The sequence below is a fragment of the Protopterus annectens genome, chromosome 15.part0 (genome assembly GCF_019279795.1).
Source record: "Protopterus annectens isolate FY-2018-M chromosome 15.part0, PAN1.0, whole genome shotgun sequence".
NCBI classification, from domain to species: domain Eukaryota; kingdom Metazoa; phylum Chordata; order Ceratodontiformes; family Protopteridae; genus Protopterus; species Protopterus annectens.
Genome location: NC_056749.1, coordinates 284,571,620 through 284,593,315, shown reverse-complemented (window position 1 = coordinate 284,593,315; position 21,696 = coordinate 284,571,620).

Below are 21,696 nucleotides of genomic sequence, written 5' to 3'. Positions count from 1 at the left end.
TTTCCAGCACAGTAGTTTTGAAATCCACCTCTTCTCACTAATTCTAACCTCATCTTAGATTCCTTCCACTCCTTCAACTGATTGACAAACTGCTCTATCCTTAATGTCCAAAAAGCTTTTCTTTCAGGTCTTTCACACTCTTCTTCTTCCTCACTCCTCACTTTCCTTTCTCATCAAGTCACTTTTACCCCATGCCATTCCTTAATCCTCTGACATATCTCTTTCCTTGCATTCTTCTACAAGACCGATTTTACCATTTGTTATAACTATACTGCATGTTAATCATCACAGTAATGCATTTGATTCCACCTCCACCTAAATACTGGTCTCAAACCTCTTAAAAACTTTTTTTTTTGTTTTTTCTTTTAAATTCAACTCCTGTAATAATATTGACTCCACTCTTTCCTTAACCAGTTTTCTGATTATCTTTTATTTTTAATATCTTTGTTGCTTCATTCCAAGTAGAAGTCTTAGATCTCTTTTCTACCATTTCCACTCCATCATCCCACATCCCCAGTGCTAGATTTAGTAGACACTTAGATAATAACCATTTCCCCAATTAAATCACCCAGTCAGGAAAAAAACATCCAGCCATGCAGTCCTGCTAACTATTTTTAAAGATGACACCCCTAGGATCATAAAGCCTTGTCTATCATCTCTCTTCCCTTTTCTACATGTCTCTACTCATTTCTGTCTTGTCTTGCATATTCCTTCCAATATTGTTATCCATTCTCACTTATCTGTCAACATGAACTCCTACTAGCTCGCATATTACACTACTGATTTAAGTTTTAATATTGTCATTTGTTGTTCATTACAATGGTTATTGTGAATCTTACTGGATCAATTAACATCCCTATCCCTATTTTCATATTTCAGTACTTGTTCAGTCAACACTGTCCATCTAGCATCTTTCTAAACTACCTGCCCATCCTCGTTTATTGTACTTGGCATTCCTCCCTGTTTACTATTATCCCCTAATAATTTAAAATTTCTCCCAAGAAGCAACAAACAAAATCTGTTCTCACAATGCACTTTCCAAAAAAAATAAATAACAGTGTTTCACCCTACCATCATTACTGTGGTACATGAATATGTAAAATATTTACATTCCATAACAGTTGCATTCATTGACAATCCTACCATCCAATATCTGTTGAGATGTATATTTTTTTCCACATGCCCACAGTCTAATAGTATACATTAAATGTAAAAAAAAATTGTTCTCCTTTATGAGTCCATCTTTTGTGTCTGCTGTATAGTATTTTCATAAGTCCTTATCCTTCCTTCCTGTTATTATTTACACACATTTGAGTATTTAGAAAATTTAAGCAATTTAAACATCATTTTTTTACTTTTTCCTGTTGTTGTTACACATAAACCTGACACATAAGAAAATAACACATCTCTTTTAATTCTAATCTAAACATTCCCTGTGTTTTACTTGCATAACATTTTACAATCTTAATTATACATTAGTCTCAGTCTTAATCTCTTATACAACTTTTTCTTGGTAACATTTCTAAAACTAACACGTTTTCACATCAACACTTAAATTACAGTTCAGTATAATTTCAAGTAACCAGTTTAATAATGTCCATAAACCTTACCAGATTTATGCCCACTTTACCCCCAAAAAAGTCCCATTACCTTCAGTCATTGATATTTAGCATTCTGTCACAGCTGTCACACAAGGAACCTAAACAAGAAACTGCACTCCCTGGAAGCTTTCCTCACTTTGGAAGAAGCTGACATCTGTGACTCAATGAAACATGGTTCAAGGCTACAAAGACTTCCCCATGTTCAGACCCCAAAACGAGTGTGAAAGAACCAAAGGTGGAGGTGTATCCATCTTCATAAAAATCAAATACACCTCGAGACTGGTTGCACAATACAACTCTCTTGAAGTACTCCAGGTCCAGCCAGTTATAGGTAAAATACCGTACCACATCATAGCTAGCTACGGGTCCCCCACCATGAACCAAGAGAAGTACACTGCATACCTGGATTTGCTAGAGTCGCTCATTATCACTGCCTACCTGGATTTGCTAGAGCCGCTCATTATCACTGCCTACCTGGATTTGCTAGAGTCGCTCATTATCACTGCCTACCTGGATTTGCTAGAGTTGCTCATTATCACTGCCTACCTGGATTTGCTAGAGTCGCTCATTATCACTGCCTACCTGGATTTGCTAGATTCGCTCATTATCACTGCCTACCTGGATTTGCTAGAGTCGCTCATTATCACTGCCTACCTGGATTTGCTAGAGTCGCTCATTATCACTGCCTACCTGGATTTGCTAGAGTCGCTCATTATCACTGCCTAACTGGATTTGCTAGAGTCGCTCATTATCACTGCCTACCTGGATTTGCTAGAGGCGCTCATTATCACTGCCTACCTGGATTTGCTAGAGTCGCTCATTATCACTGCCTACCTGGATTTGCTACAGTCGCTCATTATACTTACAAACATTTTGGTCAAAGGAGATTTCAACTATCGTTTCATCGACTGGGTGAATTACACAAGCACAAATGTACTTGCCCTGAGGTTCGTGGATTTATCAATACAAATGCCTTGGAACAGTTAGTCTGCACCCCCACAAGGCTCAAGTGTCCTGGACTTCGTACTCACCAACATGGGGGGGCATTGGACTTTCCCCTGTGTGCTACCCTCCCTGGTAAGGTCAGACCATAAGTCTGTCTTTTATGTGAAGAAACAATCAGATCTGACTCACCCACAGGAGCAAATAAAAAAATGAAAACTGTCTTCAAAGCAAATTACAGCCTACTAATTGATGGTATAAAAAGTGTCATACCCCCTGCTAATGCAGCCAGCAATAACTCCTATGCAGAGGAGTACACAAATGCTCTGTGGAACCACTTAAACAACTAATGAGTTTGCTGTGCCTGACCGGATCAAAACCAGGTCCTCCCAAAAAACAAGCTAATCTGGTGGACCTCAAGTATAAATAGGTTATACAACAAAAGGAAGAAACTGTTATCTAAGAATAAGAGGGAACTTACTCAATAGAGGAAGAATACCCTCCACAACTTGAATAAGCAAATTGGATATCTTTTAAAGTCCTCTAGAGCTAGTTAGGACATTAAATTATCTTTATTATCTAAGGATAATCACAAAGCATTCTTTACCTATGTCCAAAATCTAAAAGGGAATTTCCAGCTATGTGCTGAACTCATGTGAGTGGTACCACTCATACTGAACCAGAGAAAATTGCCAACCTGCTAGCTGACAGATTTGGCAGAAACTTCACCTCTTGTCCCCACCAGCTATACCCTAAAATATACCTGACACCAGTCATCTACCTAGTAACTCCAAAAAGCAGGTCATATCCACACTCTTCAAGGCCAAAAACATGGCCTCTATGGGAACAGATAACATCCCATGCTGATTACTAAACAATCCAAAATGGGACCAGATAACATCCCAGGCTGCTTACTAAACAATCTAAAACAAGACCTAGCAAAACCACTTGGCACTCTGACCACAGCCTGAGCACTGGCTTTGTTCCAACAGACTGAAAAACACTGACAGTAATACCCTTGCACAAAGTGGGCCCATCAATAAACCGTGGGAACTATAGACCTATAAGTCTAACCAGCCTTATCTGCAAAGCCATGGAAAGAATCATCATGGACCTTATCAACAAGGACATAATGACCTTCAAACTCTTGACCCTACTCGGTTTGGTTTCGTCAAGAGTAGATCATGTTTTTTAAAACTGGTGGACTTCTTCAAGAATGTCACCAAAGCCCTGGATAAAGGCAAAACAGTACATACCACCTACCTTGACTTGCCCAAGGTTTTTGACACAATCCCACACTCTGGTATCATTGAGAAACTCTCCCAGCTGTGCATAAAAATTCAGTGGTGTATATTTCAGGGCGACCCTCTGTCACTGCTGCTCTTTTGTCTTGCCCTTAACCTATTAAGCTATCAACTTAACAGATTAGGTCATGGCTACAATTTGGCTGCCAAAATACAATGAAGTGTAAAGACTTCTCATCTTCTTTTTGTAGATGATTTAAAACTGTATAGTTCATCCGATGAGGAACAGAAAGCACAACTGCAAATAGTCAAAACTTTTTCAGGTGATATAAGAATGTCATTTGGTCTTGATAAATGTGCAAAAACAATCTTTAAAGCAGGAAAGCTGTAGCACCAAGAAAACATCAGTTTGGGACAAGAATGTGATATAAAAGAACTTGAGCAAGAGGAAATATATAAATATTTGGGAACTGATGAAGGATCAACAGTTAAACATGAACAAATGTGAATAAAACTTAGTAATTAATATTTTAGAAGAACAAAGCTAATACTGAAAACAGCACTGAAATCTAGGGAAAAAGTCCAAGTTATAAACCAATTTGCTCTTTCAGTCCTAACTTATGGTTTTGGAATGATTGACTGGCCCCAAAAGGTTTTGGATTGGTTGGGCAGGAAAACAAGAAGGGATGGTTCATGTCAAAATCAAATGATTTTAAAAAGTCAACGTATACCAAGAGTATATTTTCCTCATTCTAAGGAGGTATGGGCCTCCTAGAAATTAATTACATGTATAGATCTGTAATCCTGGGACTGCATACATTTCTACTAACCTCACAAGACCCAAATGCAGTGAAAGTCTAAGATGACTTCCCTGCTTAGTTTAGCAGAAGCATATCTGTGTAAAATGGAATGGAAATCAAACCAGAAGTAGATAAAAATCAGGTAACAACTGAATCTCATCATGTTAAAATAATGATGTCAGCCAGAAGATAAAGCACCTTTGGAACCAAACAGTTCAAACCAAAAGCAATAAACTCCAAAGGCAGCACCACGGACAATGTAAATAGTGTATGTACAAACAAAGCACAGGAGCACGCCAAAGCTGAAAGGAATTCTCCACATAAATAAAATATCTTCAAATGAATCCACGGAGATATAGTCAGTATAAGCTCCAAACGTTTAATTGATAAAAAATAAAAAGCTGGCAAGCGCTTTCACCCTCATGGGCTTCTTCAGACCAATATAAACTCATTTAAAAGTACCACATGTATATATACATTTCATGAGTGACATCATTTCCTGTATAGGATGTTAATTAACTAGTTCATCCTAATCATTATAGTATATATAAATAATATATAAAACTTCTAACAAACTAATGTAAAAGTCAATATAATATACAATAAAAATATATATAGTATATCTAAAACTATGCAGGTTTAAAAAACTTATAAACATAATTAATAGTTACTATATAAAGGATATATAATAAACTTATTTTTTTAAATCAATAAATATGTATAAAAAACATACTTAGAAGTTACTTAACCTTTAATTTTCTCCCCTTCAACATAGGTCTCATAGGGACTTTATCATTGAGTCCTGGTTTTTTTTCAGACCTTAACCTTATAATCCATTTAACTTCACACTGCTCCGTATAGTTTCTCACATCCCCACCCTTCTGACTAGGTGTGTTGACTTGCCTGACCAAAAACATAAATTTATGTTGGTCCAGTGTCTTAATAACATGTTTTTACAGAGCATTTTTATTAGATCTAATACGAATATCATAAAGGTGTTCCCTTATTCTATCTTTCAATCTCCTGTCAGTTTTGCCAACATAAAATGCCGGACATGATACACAACTAGCTAGACAGACAACATGTTTGGAATCGCAAATTGCTCTGGTTTTAAAATCAAAACACTGTAAACTAAGGGTGTGTGTGAAACAAGCACTAGTATCTATACAGTTGCAAGAATTGCAACTATTACATGTTATAGTACAGCACTTTGTAGGTTGAATCATAGGCGTGGTAATGTCGCCAGGATAATATAAAAGCCTGTGAAGATTCATCCTACTCTTATATGTAAAATGTGGTCTAACTCCCACTATATCTCTAATACGTGGATCCACAGTAAGACTATCCCAATGTTTAAAAAATATATTTTTAATATTATTAACATCCTGTTTATAAAAAAGAACTACTTCCGTTTTCATAGTACGTGTAGGTGCATCAATGGAACTATTACTTTCAATACTCTGCACATGACCTCTATCCATAAAGTACGGTGAGGCTCTATCCTGTCTCAGTACATCTACCTCCTCAAAACCTTTGTAGGACCTCTCTCAAACTATAGGACCTATTCAGTAGCCTGTTTTGTAAATTAAATAATTCATCCTCAAATGCCTTATCACTAGGATTGAGGTGTGATGCTCGCATGGCCTGTCCTTTAACTACATTTCTAAACACAAAATTAGGATGCATACTATTCCTGTGTAACAGTGCATTCCTATGGCATGGTTTTCTATGAACACCCATGTTTAGTAGGCAATTGGCCAATCTTTCTATATATACATCAAAGTAAGGTACAGAAGTCAATGACTTATTTATTGTGAATTTAAGATATGAAGTGAGTGTATTAATCTCATTATAGAAGTTCTCTAATTCCTTTCCATCACCTGTCCATATAAGAAAGAGGTCATCTACAAAACGGTCATAAAAAAATCACATGTTCTTTAAAACTAGCTAAATTAAATTATTTGTTTTGCTCCCATTCGGCCATTACCAAGTTGGCATAGCTACTGGCACACGAGGTGCTCATAGCCACACCATCTTTCTGTATATAGGTTACATTATCATAAGTTTAAGTTTTTGGTGCTAGAACTAATGGGGAAGAGTCTTAGACTGGGTGACCTCAAGAATCAAACTGAACAAACGAAAGTCAAATGGATTATTAGGTTGCAGGCAGATAAGGGATATGGACACAATGACAAAATATCCCTTAAGCCTTTTTTGATTGCTAAATCCTTCAAGCATTGATGTTTTAAACATATGGTTTTGCTATGTATGTATATACTTTTTTATATATACATGTGTTTTTTATATATATATATACATACATTTTTATATGAATAGATTTATAGGGTGATGTTATTGCCATCAGGTTTTATTTATAGAAGAGAGATGACATTATATTTTGATGCTTTGAGTATACTTTGAACACTTTAAGTATTGTTTATAGTGTCCCTTTAAGTAATAGATGGAGCTGATTGGATGAGAATTGTAATTGGATGCATTTTATTATATATATGCAAGTGTGATAGTTTGATTTATATGCCTGATGAAGCTTTCAGTAGTAGAACACGAAAGCACTAGCATTTCCTGATTTATCTGTTTTATTAAAGAAGTTTGATATACTATCTACATTGTCCGTGGTACTGCCTTTGGAGTTTATTGCTTTTGGTAACAACTGAATGTTCATAGGTTCATAGGTAGGTACTAGGCTATCTGCCTGAAGGCATTTATAAGCCTAGCCGGAATGTGTTGGCTTTTGCCGCCCCCTTAGATTAGTTCCATGTGCCTCTGTCCAGCAGAGCCATTGAAGTGATCCCTTGGGTAAACTTTCTGTTTCCCATCCACTCATCAAGTTTTCTCTTGAAGAGGGTTAGCAAGGAGCTCTGCCTAATGTAGATTGGAATCTTGTTCCAGAACATGGGAAGTCTCTGGGACAGAAATCTATCCCTCCACCACGTCCTATTTATTGTTGTGGTGAGGTTTAGTTCCCTGGAGCATGTGGCTTGAAGTAATATGTTTTTTCTTAGGTGGAGCATGTCCATCAATTCTGGGTTGGACATGGCCTTGTATGTCAGGCAGAGATCACCTCTGAGTAGGTGGTATACAACCGAGTACAGCTGGAGTTTCTTCAGTCGAGCTGCATAGGGCATCTGCTTGAGGCCAGTGATCCTCTTGGTGAGGTACTTCTGTGGTCTTTCCAGTTGTTGCAGGTGTCTTGTAAGGTGCATCCCAAATGGGGCATTGTACTCTATGATGGGTCTGATGAGTGATGCATTGAGGGGCCCAATGACCTCTTTCGATCTGGATGCAAACCCTTTTTTGATTAGGTGGGCCACATAGAAGGATTTTCTAACCACTTTGGCAATGTGATTATCAAAGGAGAGGTTACTATCTACTTGGGTCCCCATATCCCTTATTACATCTTCTGTATTTAGGGGGCTACCACCTATGTGGCAGTTTGTGCGTACTTTGCTTTTTCCAAAGGGGATGACTATGCTCTGTTTGGCAGGTTGGGAGGATGGCCTAATAGTTAAGATGTTTGCCTTGCAAACACAAGGTACAGGGTTTGAATCTCACAGGGGATAATTGGCTAGGCTTAAAATGGCTCGCAAGGGCAGTTAGCCTAGTACTAATCTATGAACCTATGAACCTATGAACCTATTTAGAGGGTGGGAGGTTGGCATAATGGTTAAGGTGTTCACCTTACAAACACAAGGTCCACGGTTTGATTCTCAGATGGGATAAATGAATAGGCTTAAAATGGCCCACAAAGGCAGTTAGCCTTGTACTAACCTATGAACCTAACCTATGAACCTATTTAGCTTGAGGCCATGGTTTTGACACCAGGTATCTGTCTCAGTGAGACCCTTTTGGAGGATGTCTGTGTCAGCCAGAGAATCAATTATAGCCCCTAGTTTGCAGTTGTCTGCAAACTTGGTCAGCCATAGTCCTCCTGTGCTTGCCTGTACCTCTGAGAAGTATATGCCGAACAGGAGTGGTCCTAGGACTGAGCCATGGGGAACGCCACATGTAACCTTTTTTGAGTCAGACCTAGCTCCTGCAACTCTTACCATGTGGGTTCTGTCCGTGAGCCAGTTGGCAACCCATCTCATGACGTAGGGGTTTATGTTCAGGCTGGTGAGCTTGTCTATAATACCTGAGTGGGGAATGGTGTCGAAGGCCTTTGCAAGGTCTAGGTAGGCTGTGTTGACCACCTTTTCCTCGTCTTTAGCCTTGGTAACTGTCTCAAAGAAGTCCTCCAGGTTTAGGAGGCATGATCTGCCCTTAAAGCCGAACTGGGTAGGATCCAGTGTTTGGAGGTTTCCAATGTCTCTGTTAATGAGATCCATGATGATGCGCTCCATAGCTTTGCAGACAAAGCTAGTCAGGCTTACAAGGCAATAGTTCCTGGGGTCCGTTGTGGCTCCACCTTTGTGGAGTGGAATAACCGTTGCTGTGCGCCACTCTGCGGGCACATAGCCAGTGGGGTGGCTGAGTTTAAACAGTGTGTTTACGTGAGGGGTTAGTTCATCTTTGAGCTGGTGTAGGACACAGCCTGGGACACCATCTGGTCCCATTGATGCTGTGTTTTTGGCTTTGGAGAGGGCTGTTTTAGCCTGAGTGTCTGTGATTTCAGGGGCACTACATTCTTCTGGTATAGTTATGGGCCCTTTTGGGGGTGAAGTTTGCACTGAACCTGTCTGCCAGGATGTTGGCTATATCGGTCGGTTCAGTGTATTTTGTGCCATTCTGCACTAACTCTGAGCAGATCTGAGAATTGCCACTTAGATTCTTGACATAGCTAAAGAATGCCTTGTGGTTATCTTTGGAGTCCATGGCAATTTTTCTTTCAAAGCTAGCCTTGGATGATTTTATGAGGGAACGTAATTTCTTACTGATACTGATCAGGGATGTGTCTTCCCTTCTTGGGATTTTACTCTTTTCTGTACTAGTTTCCTCCTTCTATTGTATAGCTTGTTTATGGCAGGGGTCCACCAGACTGGTTTCCTTTTCTTGGAGGAGTGAGTCTTGGTTTTGTTTGGGATAGCACAATCTATGTATTCTTGTAGGTGCCCGTAGAGTGCATTAGTAAAGGATTTTGCAGCTTGGACAGCATTATTATTTAGCATGGGGGCTTTGAAACTTCCCACCTCGGTCTAAAGTAACGTGAAGTTTGCTTTTGAAAAGTGTTTCACAGTGGTTTCTTTGACCTAGGGTGGTGGCGGAATATGGATATCCAGAGTGATTAGTTTATGGTCAAATCTAACCAGCGAGGGGTTGACCTCTGATGTGGAACACTGGTCACCCATGTTGGTGATGACCAGGTCCAATATGTTGTCACTTCCAGTGAGGGTGTTGACCATTTGATCCAGGGCATTTGAGTTTATAAATTCTAGGAAAAAGGAGTAGCTGTCCCAGTTAATGTTTGGGTAATTGAAATCACCCAATATCAGGGTGTTTGGTAGGACCTTTATGTTTCCTGTGTTTCCAGGAATGCAGAGTGGGGGTCCTGGGACATGGTGGGTGATCTGTAGCAAGCTATAATTTGAATAGCAGGTTTGCCCATTGTTAGTTGCACGTGGATGATCTCTAAAGCATCGTGCTGCACCACTAATCTTGAGGTGTGGGTATCCTTGATGAATATGGATACTCCCCGCCTTTTTTATTTCGATCCGGGTTTTGTGGCCGAAATGTATGGTATGAGTTGTAGCCTGGTAGTGCCGGGGTGCTCCCTGGAGCCTTAAACCAGGTTTTTATTACTGCACATATATCAATTTTCTCCATACTGAGGAGTGCCTCGAGTGCGTGCATTTTGAGGTTTAGACTTCTGGCATTGAGTAGCATTACCCTCAGTTTTTTGTTACTTGTTCTATTTATGGTGGTGGGTTTGTCTTTTGAGCCTTGCCTAAAAAAGGCACTATGGGGGTGGCAAGAGCCTTGGCCACTATTCGAAAGCCTAAGGGTGACAGGTGCAAGCCATCTCTAGCAAAGCAGCATGGCTTGTTGAGCATGTCATCCCAGGCTGACAGACACTGGATCCCCTTTGAATGATACCAGAAGCTTAGCCAATTGTTGAAATTGATAATTTTTTCTGTATACCGTGGTATCATTCTTGGTGAGGGCAGGATGCTACTCAGGGTCAGGGTCATACTGGCCTGGGCTAAGTGATCAGAGAGCTCCTCCATGTCTCTTTTCATGTAGTCCAGGGAGGTAGGGCTCAGGTCATTCACAACAACATGGAAAATGACAGAGTCATATATGTACTTGTTCTAGAGTGACCTGAGTGCTTGTGTTATGTGGCAGATCCTGGCACCTGACAGGCAGCTAACAGTAACCTTCTCCTTGTTCAGCCTAGTGAGTGGGACATCAGTGTGCCTGACTATAGAGTCACCTATTATTAGTGTGTTGTGTAATTTATTTTGCCTTAAGGGCTGTGATTGTGTGGCACACTGGTTTTGTGAAGTATATGTTTCATGGTTTGTGTTGTGGGGTGGAGGTTGCTTGGATGTCTGCTTTGGAGGTCTCTGTTGCTTCTGCAGATTTTTATTTGGAGCCTCCGAGTATGTTTTTGTGTATCTGTGTGTTTTTTGCCAGTCCTGGTTTCACAGGTCTGTGTGAGACTGGTGGTGTGATGCAAGTAATCCCCTTCTCCTCCACTGCCTGATCCAGTCTTGGGTTGAGAGAGCTTAGCCTCCAGTTTGGCTGTATAATTGCATCTCTCGCATGTATTAGTGTTTGATGGAAGGAGAAGAGGGTTGTCTGTGTACATGAGGCAATTGCAACATTGCCTCAAAATGCCCAGATTCATCATTTGGACCAGAGAGTACAACTGAAACTGCCCTTTGGACATGCCTGGATAGGTACAGTGAACTGTTTTACTAATTTGCTGGTAAGGTCGAATAGAGAGCCTTGTCCTACTCTGCAGTATAGAGGGGGTCTAGTGCTAAGGTTTATTAGTGCTTGCTATGAGTTTTGAGCAAGTGCCGGTATGAAAAGTGAATGGTTTGAGTGCTTAAGTTGAAAGTTTGTCTAGTTCCAAGGGAAAAATTGAACAGGAGACTTTGTAGAGCCAGGAATAGTTATACCCTAGCTAACTGCTGCTGCTCGGCGTGCAAAACCTTGCAAATGCGGGTTTTATAGCAGGGAAATGAAAGAGATAGAAATTAGCCCAAAATGGCCAATAAACTATTAATTTCTGTGCTGAAACCACTCCTCCAGGGACAGATAGGCTGCTCAAAGCTCCCTCTCTCACAGTGAACAGAGAAACTTCCTTCTATCCAAGTAAGGTATGGGCAAACACATAAACTTGTAACACAGCCCTGAATTCAGCACTAACCTGAAAACTAGACTATACTAGCTTAGAAAGGCAGGAAGACAAGTATATTTTTTTCTTTTTTGTTTTTTTTTCAGAAAATAAAGCAGATACAATCAAAAAACAATTTAAATGCACATAAATGGCTATCACACTTGAGTGTGTAGCATACAACAGTTAAACAGGTAATTTAAACACAAAAATAACTTTGTTAAAGTGCAGGCAATAAAATAAGTACAATATGTAGATAAAACAAGCTTTTTAAATCACAGAAACTCTAGAAAATCAGTGTTTTAGGCGGAATTAGCTAAAGGCAGCAAGAAAAATCAGTAAAATGATACTTAATCACTCCAAAGTCTCTCTTTTGTCTCTCTGCTGCTGTAGAACTCTGCAGGCACCAGGCAGGAGCTTGCTGAGCTGTATACTAGCCAAGAAAAACAAAATAAAGAATATAAGGTGAAGAATCAGATGAGAATTCAAAAAATGTGGAAAATGCATAAATACCGTTGCAAGTACATAAAACTCTTAGAATAGCGTCATGTTGATCTGGGTTGAACACAAGAATGGTTAAGGAGAGATGAATTTAAACCAAAAGACAAAAGGTTAACACTGGTGGCCCAAGATAGTGGACCACATACAAGATAGTTTACAAAGTCCACTGAACATGTGGAAGAAGCAGACAAATGTTGGTTTTGTAAAAGAGAACTGGAAACAGTCACACATCTTGTTGCTGGATGTGATATACTAATGGCAAAATAACTCTATACTGAAAGGCATAATAATGTGGCAAGACTGTTGCTCTGGGGATTGTGCAAACATTATATTATTAAAGTAGCTGAAAAACACTGGAAACATGACCCACAAAGCATTAAAGAAAAAATTAAGATTATATCCATGGGCTGACCCATTACCAACAGTTCAAAAACTAGAAGCGAGAAAACCAGATATAGTAGTCCATGAAAAGAAGTCAAAAGTAGCATTGATCATTGAAATTGCTACACTCTGACTGCAGTGTCTTATGTATAGAGATGCACAAAGTCATAAAATACCAGGATTTGCAGGTAGAAATGAGGGCAATGTGTAAGAAGGATACAGAGACAGTTTCAGTAGTAGTAGGAATAATGGGTCTTATAACAAAGAATTTACAATCATACTTAGATAAGTTACTGATACATGTAACTCCATATGAATTGCAGAAGGAGCCATTTCTGGGTGCTGCAAACAGCAGTTCTGATTAACATCAAAGACTGAAACAATACCAATTTCATGAACTTTAATAATACTTTGACTTAGGCATGGGATCCATTCTCATCATGGTTTTAGAAACCTGAAAAACTTGGAGAAATTAAAAAAAAATGTGGATTAACACATACATAACTAGATGGGTAATCAACTGGTTCACCAACAGAATGCAGAGTCAAAGTTGGGGAGTCCACCTCTATCAATAGACCAGTTAGTTACCAGTGATTTGTCACAAGTATCTGTGCTGGGCCCGCTACTATTTGGAATCTATTTCTTTGAAGTCTGGGTGAAAGTAGATGGCCTGTGGCTTACCAAGTTCACTCATTATTGCAAACTGGGTGCAGTCATTGAGCCCCTCAACAATGTAAACATATTACAAAAGGGGCTAACACAGACAAATGATGGTGCCAAAACATGGACAAAAAATAAATGCAAAAAAGTGCATTATTTTCCTCTTTTGCAAAGAGGAAGTGGCTGCAGAGTACAGTATTGACAGCATCCCACTAAGCTCAAACCCAGTGGTGCGAGATTTGGGAACACAGGTTGATGGTAACCTAAACTTCAACCACCGTGTGTCCACAGTGGTAAAGAAAGCCTTCTACATTACACATCTCATAAGAAAAGGCATTGCAATCAAGACTAAGGGTGTTATAACTTCTCTGAACTTTAACCTCATCAGGGCACTAATAGAGTACAACAATCCATTTTTCATGTACCTCACCAGACAACTGCAGCAGCTGGAGAGACCACAGAGGTTACTCAGAAAGAAAATTCAGGACCTCTAAAACATGACCTACATGGAAAGACTGAAAGCCATGTCACTGTACGCTTTATCCCACAGGCTGTTGGGAGATGACTTGTGGCTGGCCTACAGAGCAGTTTGTAACCCTGCCCTAATGGAAATGCTGCACATCTGCAATCAAATGGAACAATTCACTCAGTCCAGGGATCTCAACCTAGCCTGTGACATTAACAGAACATGCTGGAGAGAGAGATGTGTCTCTCAGACATTGCCACTCCTCTGGACTAAACTCCCAATCCACATGAAGCAGAGCTCCTCAATGACCCTATTTAAGTGCAACCTAGAAAATTGGATGGGAGACTGAAAATTCACCCTGGGGTTGGCACCTATGTCCTTCACGGACAGGGTCAGTCAGTGCTGATCATAGACTCACCCTGAAAATAAAGATCATCTAGCTATGATCAATTAGGGAACATGGGTATAACATGGCTAGGCTTGTAAACCCCTGTGGCCATTATAGTAACCTCCTATGGACCTAAGAGCAGGCCCCTTTTTCTGACATACTATTTCCATAATTGGCTTCTCTTCCTCCTCATATATTTATTTGTTTGTGTATCTGTTTTGTGTGTATTTAATGGGAAAGTCAGACTGGGCACATGACTCCTTTTCAGTGGAGGCCCAGGGAGAGTAACTCCAGTATAATAATACCCTACAAAATTTTAAACAACAAGGATAAGAGTGAGACAGTACAGTTATAATATTATAGCAATGATATGCATTAGGGAGAGGAGGAGGAGAAGACACAAGATAGTTGGCAAAGGGAAAAGTTTCCGGAGATTTTTCATCAGAGCTGAAAAGAGGCTGTGGAGTAGTAGGGTACACCTAGCGTAGATGAAGATCAACCAGGAGGATAGGTGTAATGACATAGCCAGTTTTCTATGATGTATAGTGGAAGATTGTGATTAAAATTAGTAGGACTTGTAGATCTGTCTCGGGAGGGGGGGGGGTGGGAACTTTCCCACAACATTGAAACATGACTTGAGTAAAGAGCTTCTCCATGTAGGTTGTGTGCTTTTTGAGTAGAGATTTGGTTCAAGGGGTTGTAGAATGAAAGAGCCATTTGGGGGTGTGATTGAAACAGTAGGCATAGGGGCAGGCATTTTTTGAGATTGATAAAGGTCTTTATGAGCAATTGTTAGATCAATTAACTTGATATGATTATGTAGTTTGTCCTATTTAAGTTGTTTTAGGCTGGTGCTATGATGAGTTCTGTTGGCAAGGAGTACTGGAAACGTTGGTATTTTGTTGTAGCATTGTTCCAGCTTTTGTCCTTGGGTGGAGTGCAGGTTGGCAAAGATGGAAGAGTCATATGGGGGCAGTAGGTAGGATGAAGAAGTGTTTCAGTTCTGTGTAGAAACATGGGTTTTTGATTAATTTTTTGGTGATTGGCTAGGTATGAATGCCAAACTTGTAGTTTTCATCAATAGTTACTCCAAGACATTTTGCATGTGTGAATAGTTAGACTGGTCCTTGCTTTCCTTGTTTGCCTAGCTTTGTTCCCATTTATCTAATAACTAGTTGTTTAGTATGATAGATTAGCCATGGGATCAGGTGTATAAATTTTCTTTGGATTGATGCTAGTTGACTAAGTATACTGATGGAGAGTTTATTGAAGGTCACTGGCTCTGTCAGATGGGAGAAATTTTAGTTTGTGGGAGTTTATATTTGGATGGCAGCTACAAATCCCTCTTTTGAAAATGTTGATAGATTTCTCTAGAGATTATAATGTGGATTTGTAGGAGCTTAACAGAGGTGCCTTATGGCAAAAAGTGGGATGGTGATCACTTAAGCGGTCAGGGCCTGTGTGGGATTTTTTCAGGGATGTGTTATTATCCAGTATCTGGTTTAAGGCTGTTCCTTTGTTGGTGGACTTATTGAGCCTACTGGGGGTGTTAATGCGTTAGACAAATGAGTATAGATTTAGTAGATGTTGTTTCAGTGGAAGACTGGGTTATGTTTAGGCTACCTAGTATTATGATCACTTGGGATATGTCTGGATTACAAGAATAAGATGTCTTTATTGACAGTAATGTCAGAAATGTATACTCCTATTATATACATTATTTCTGTGTGCTTAATTTTAGAAAAACAAGAATAAAGCAAACTGTCCAAATTAAAAACAGGATGAAGGTTCACAATATTTTCACCACTAATGAATGTAAAAGTAGACCAAAAGTCCATAAAAATAAATGTTTTTTCAAATTCTTGGACTTTTGGTCTACATTTACATTCATTAGTGGTGAAACTATTGTGAGCCTTCATCCTTTGGTTCATCCTGTTTTCTGCTTAATTTTAGACACAAGATCAGTGGTTCAGCAGAGGGAAAGATGTGGCACTTCTTTAGTGGAGAGAGACAGGCCTAATACTGTTGAGTACAGGATTGCTACTCTACTTGCTCTGTTGTCTATCTAATCTGAGGATGTTATAACCTGGTGGAGTTATTTTTCATCCTTTATCCTTGTTTTCAGGCAAGTGTCAGAATGAATATGTTAGTTAGATGGAGATTTATCCAGGCATGATAGGCAAGCACCTTGTTGCAGAGATTTCTAATATATATGTAAAATATTTTAAGAGTAGAGGTAGTGCAGTTGGGCAAGCTTATTAGATTTATAGTGCTAATATTGCTATAGTTTGTCCACTCAGACCCCATTTGTACCATCCGGGCCCCCAGTGCCCCACGTCCATGCCAGGTCTACCAGCTATCCTCCTATCCCTCCCCCCTCCATTTTGATATTGCTGAGGCTTGTTGTGGATCTCAAGGGCATTATGGAGGCTCAGTTTGTGCTTTCATCCATTTTTTTACCCATTTACTATTTCCTCATTGATTGCATCTGAGGGCAACTGCCTTCTTTGGACTATACCTCCCTTAGAGAGCATCCCAACAAGCATCCTCCACCCCATTTTAGGCATGCCCATCCCTTCCCAGATGCTAATCAAACCCAGGTTAACAGGGCCATACTTGGGGCTTTATCCCTCTAAACCACCAGAGCATTTATAGTGGTGATGTTGTTAATATTGTTTACTGAACTGAGTGTTAGGCCTGGATTTGGATGTACATATCTGCTCCTTGTTATTATTTTTGGTATTGTAAGGTTATGCAGCTTGTGCTTTGTTATAATTTTAAGGCAAGGAGACAAATGTGTTGAAGGTGGACATGTTGTAGAGGTTGGGAATATATTGTAGTGGACAAGGGAGGATGTGGGTTGTTTCATTGCATTAAATAGAGTGAGTAATGGTACGATATTGTTACTTAGAAGGATAAGAGTTGTAATGAGTAGTTGCAGGAGTATGGTGAAGGGGGTTGGTTAAGTGCTTGAGTTGTTATACTGCTGAGGGATAATAGGTAGGTGATGAGTGAAGGAAAGAATAAATATGGGTTTTAAGGTGCAAGTAAGAATACGAGAAACAGAGGGAGGAAGAGGAAAGGTGAATGAAACAAATGAAAGAGATATGGTGGCTGTAACTGGCTAAGGTGTAAGCAGATGTTTGTGGTTTGTAAAAAAGATGGGTAAGGTTAATAGTCAGGAAGTAATGGTAGGAGAGGTTGCAGGGCTTTTTGAATAGATGTATATGGCTAAGAGCCAAGTAATGTTGGTTGGAAGAGGGAGGAAGGAGAAAGGAATACCGAATGTGTAGACTGGGAGTAGTACAGCAATTTGTATCAGCTTGTGATTGTGTGGTACTGCTGAGGGTTGTGGTCTGACTGTGAAGAAGGTGGGTTGGTTGGAAATTGAGGGTAGGGTAGCAGGGATAATCTGACTCCATATACCTCCACCCTGAAGAATAATCTGTGAAAAGCAGAAACAATGCCCCACCAATAGAGTTATGATCCCATTAAGAGTTGGTAAATAGTGGATGTCAGAGGTAGCGAGGTAAAAATAATTCAAGGATTCCTGCTTTCAAGACCAGGGAGTGATAGTAATTTCTGTGCAGTTAATTATTTATATCTGCATTTATTTTTAGTTTTTAACAATCTTTGTGTCATATAGACGTGTGTGTGTGTGTGTGTGTGTGTCTCTCTCTCTCTCTCTCTATATATATATATATATATTTATATATATATGTGTGTGTGTGTGTGTGTATGTATGTGCATATATATATATATATATATATATATATATATATATATATATATATATGTGTGTAATATATATATATATATATATATATATATATATATATATATATATATATATATATATATAGTAGTCATATTCACTTTCACGTATGGGCGGTAATAATTAATAGTTATTTAACCTGGAACTGATAAGATTCAATATTTGTGATGCTTACATTGCCAATATGGCTGTTCATATACAACAAACACAAAATCAGCTCCTAGCTTAGAATGAGAGGTTGGAAAATTTAATTTCATTAGGAGTTCAGTGAGAGAAGTTAGGCTTGGCCTTGTATGATGAGAAGAGTTGCAAAGGAGGTAGGTTAGCAAACTGTGTTTAAGAAGTTAGCAAAATTGTAGTAAAACAGCATAAAGCAGGTCAGAGAAGGAAGAGAGTTAAAATACTAGATCATATATAATGTTAGAGGAGGCAAAGAGTGTAGAGAATTAGTGAGCAGTCAGATAGCGAGTAGTGAGATGGGAAGAAATTCAGTTTAAGTAGCAGAGTATACACAAAAACATATATTGCTCATATAATGAATAGGAGTGATGAGTGTCCTTTTTATGGTACTAACTGATCATCTACTTAAGAGCTGATTTATTTCAAAGCAAAATAAATTGGTCTCACCAGTATTTCAGAAAATGTCCAGTACGGTGCTATTAGTAAGTTTGACTCTAATCTTAGAGGAAAAACTCAGTCCTTCCTTTGGCAGGAAATTTCAATTCTTTCAAAAGCTTTTTGTGCCAGAGATGATGGCTTAGTTCCTAAAAAAAAAAAAAGACACTGCAACACTAGTACAGTCAGTGAGGTGACATCTCTATGAAGCCGCAGTTAGAGTAAGAAATGAATAACAGGGGAGAGGGAAACCATCTGCTGGATTATTGTAGACAGAGAAAAAAGCTTAATAAGGTTAGAGTGGTGTAAAACGCTTTGCAAAGCTAGTGGGTTAACACAAGTAGAAACTCTGTCTGAGAGCCGTAGTATGGAAGGGAGTGAGTAAGAGAGGAGAACTGCTGTATATCCAATATCAATTAGCACAAATTGTAAGTAAAGATACAGGTGTGTACATTTTTATTTCCACAGCTAAACGGAAGGGAAAGAACTGATTTTGGATAATAGACATTCTTATAAAACAAAGGTCACTCAATGGAGCAGTACACAGGACTGGCAGCTTAGTGGTGGGAGGAAAGATTGCTGTTGGGTAAGTAAATATGTCGAACAAGTGTCAGTATAGTGATCAGCACCCAATAGGTGCTTGACAACCAGATCCAATTACAGGTGCAAAGTTTTAATTCCATAGCTAAACAGTGAGGGGAGAACTGACTTCAGATGTTAGTTTAGCATTACAGAAACCTAACATCAATTCATCTTACTGAGAAACACTGGACAGAGATGGATAATAAACACAGAAACTGGAAGCTGACTTAGAATAAACATGTCTTTTCCAATAAAAAACAATTGTTTATACCAATTGCATATAATGTGTATATATTTTTTTATATATATTTTTGTTGTACTGCTAACATTACTAACCTAATATCACAAAAAGTAGATTTGTTTGTATAGCCTGCTGCATTAAATTAAATAAAACATAATGAATATTTATATATAATAAATTTTTATATAATGAATTTTTATATATTGTATTTTTATATAACCGGGAAACAGAATGTTATACTGATACAATTATATAAATTATAAAAAATATATGCAAATCTATATATAAATATAAATATATATAATATAATAAATATAAATATATATAACTTAAATACAAACATATATATAAATATAAATATTATTTGATATAATAATAAAACCTTTATTAATGTGAGAATAATATCTATCTATGCATGGTCTTTAATTTTAAAACACTACTAATGGAAATATGATTGTTCATTCCTGGCCAGTTGTTTGAGTTTAATCTCAACTGCCATTCTCTAACATCTGGTTTAATGACATCTAAAACCACAAATTTGAAATTGTGATCTGAGAACATAATACAATGCTTTGCTAGGGCATTAACATCATTTTGATAATATACCACTCTTTCAGTGTTACAACATGCTTTATGATTTAATATAACCTTCAAGTTGTTAATAATTAAATGACTGGTTTCAAACACAAATTTACAAAATTTACATCTACCACATCTGAAAGTTCTTCCTACAGAGCATTTGTTATTTGATTCAAACAGGCATTTTATGTTTTTACCTTTTTTGTATACTAGTCATTTTAATTATTTGCCAGTTTTTACATAATATTTGTCTAATTATAGTACTATGTATATTATAATTGGTGATAAATGCATTTCTAAAATTCTTTTTATTATCACTAATGTTATTGGAATCTAATGACTCCCCTTTGTTCATGTTCCTTCCTATTACCATCACACTTTCAGATTGTAGTGAGTGATTTAAATCACTGTTTATATTGGCTGTTTGGTGTTTAGGTATAGAATCAATATGTTTTAATAGAGGTTTATAAAAAAGATTTGCCCTCTTATTTGTAACTTCTTTCTCAACTTCTTTTATCAAGTAGTCGGGGTATCCTCTGTTTTTAAACATATCTGCTAATAATCGGCATTCTAGTAGAAAGTCTTCCCATACACTTACCATCCTTGCAGCCCTCACGAATTGGCCTTTGATTACAGCCTTTTTCTGAGGGAAAGGATGGCAGCTGTTGAAATGCAATAATAAATTTTTGTTTTGTAAGACTTATGTATACTATCTTTCTATCCAAACATCTAGATAGGCTATATTAATCATAATTCATTGTAAATTTTAAAAACAACATAGTTTGATTTAAATATTCTAAAATTCATTTAAAACTTCACTGTTGTCCAAACAATAAAAATATCATCTAAGTTTACAAAATTTAAAATATTCAGAATTAAACACATGATCGTATTCCCAAACATACATCACTGTGTTTGCATACAGTCCACCACAAGGTGACCCCATTGCCACACCTTCTTTTTGTATATAAATGTTCTTATTAAAATAAATAAAATTAATAAAAATATTGTTCATACAGTTCTACTTGGTCAGTACTAACTCCTGAACATTTTCATACCTTCATTATGTGGTATAGATGAATAAAGTTCTTTAACATCTATGGTTACCAATAAATCTTCTTCATCATATCCTAATAAGTTCAAATTCTCTAAAAAATGCCATGAGTCTTTTAACAGGTGTATTTCAGACTTTATATAATCCTTCAATTTACTGTCTAAACCCTGAGCATCAACTATTACCCTAAAAGGTGGACTGAGGTATTTTTATGAATGGATAATCCATATTTATATAATTAAAATGTATTTAATCCACGTGGTTGAGTAAAAGGTTTTTGAAAAAAAAGTTTTTTGGCACCAAAAAAATAAGCAGGCATTTCTTCTCTTCTTCTTTATTGTGTTATTTATATAATAAATAAATATCTTTACGCCTTCTCAAGTTTAGCATTACAGAAAGGGTTGCACAAGGAACACCATCCAAGGCTGAATACTGGATTTTAGAGTATTAGATTACCCCTTAGAGCAAGGGTCACTTGAGGATCTTCACCAGGAAGCAGCTGTGTTACCTGAGGTTACATGCACTTGTGGGAACTAGTTAAGTCTAAGGTGATCCAGTGAGTGGTGG